Below are 1,657 nucleotides of genomic sequence, written 5' to 3' on the forward strand. Positions count from 1 at the left end.
AAGGACCTATTGTGCTTAGGGCCATGAATCCAGCGCGAAGCGGTGCTGTTGGCACCACGACACTGGCCACCACGTCGGACGCCGCAGGTATGTAACGGTTGAGTTGCTGGATGCCAGCGTCAAGAATGTTCTGCTGGAGGCCTACGAGATGTTGTCAAGTACATTGCAAGATTGCAGAGATCTACACGAAGTCCTGTGCGCTGCAATAATGTTGATGAGTCGTCGCAGACAAGAATGTTGCTGATACGCCGAACATTACGCAATTGGTGCCATAGCTTCATATCGCAAAGTCGTGACATGATTGCGTCAATCAGTACTGGAAGACAAACCCGACTTGTCACCAGTATCCAGCAGGAGTGGACATACTCTCCCATGAACGAAAGTCGTATCTTACCTGGTTTTCCAGGATGAAGTTCATCGCCGCGTCTGTGCGTAATAATGTAAAGACGACCGAAACCGGTTTGAAACATAGTTTGCAAGTTGCGTGGGTGCTGACACGGCCGCAAAAAGTATACTCACAGCCATTCATGCACATAAAGGAAAGTAGACATCGTCGTCCGTTATTTTACGTTTGTCGTCCACAAACTTACCCTTGTCAGCCATCGGCTCGATGATATTCGAAACAAGACAGTTTGCAATACTTCAATACCGAGAAGGGTTGGATGTCCGGCTGGATATATCAGCAATGACTGGTAGCATTTGACGAGCGAATGCGCTCCGAACAGCATAACGATTTCCTACTAGTTTCTCTCTCTCTCTCTCTCTCTCTGACAATGCTTCATCGCATTTTGAGGTCGAGCTATCGCGCACAAACGTGTGCGTCGAAAACCTCCTTCCCAACACAACAGCATAGGTGCAGCCAATGGACCAGGGAATAATTCGCTGTTTTAAGAGGTACGTTCTCACACAGAAAATGCTGCGTGCCTTAGATTACATTATATAATCTGTAGATAAACCACATAGCGTAGATATGCTCACAGCCCTGCTGTGATGTGAAATGGCGTGGTCTATGGTAGTCCCATTGACCTTTAAGCATTGCTAGCAACATTCGGGTTTGATTGACAAACCCGGTATTAGCTAAATGCTCAACTAAAAACAGTACAATTGCAAATTGATCGATTCTTGCTTGCCTCGTGGTCACCTTATACACTCCGGCAAGCAATATATATCTGGCATTGCTTAGGGAGGCAGATTACTGTAGAAGGCGACCAGATTGGTGCTTCCGCGCAAATTATTGATTGAGGTCACGGATCTTGGAAGACGTAGGGCTTGTAGGAGCGAAGGGAGGAGTCACCACTCGGAGAAGAAGACCGGAGCGAAGACCGAAGAAGGAAGATTCTGAAGCGATTGATTTATCGGAGCTCACACTACTCTCACTACCTAGTCTGAATCCAATCATTGGGGTCATCCAATCACCAACACTCAGCACTCGTCCAATCATCCTACTCGTCTAATCACTGGTGGCATAATCAACGTACCATAATCATCGCGGGATCGTGTTGGACAGGTTCGGGAACCGGTATATACCATCAGGAACCGGTAACCCTCAATAATTATATCATCCAGATCAAACTGTAACACAACAGCACCGTATATGACAAAAAAAGAACCCAACCAAACCCATTTTTTGGTCGGCTTTTTTTTTTTTTTTTTTTTT

The sequence above is a fragment of the Phytophthora parasitica genome (assembly GCF_000247585.1).
Source record: "Phytophthora parasitica INRA-310 unplaced genomic scaffold supercont2.13, whole genome shotgun sequence".
In the NCBI taxonomy this organism is placed as follows: domain Eukaryota; phylum Oomycota; class Peronosporomycetes; order Peronosporales; family Peronosporaceae; genus Phytophthora; species Phytophthora nicotianae.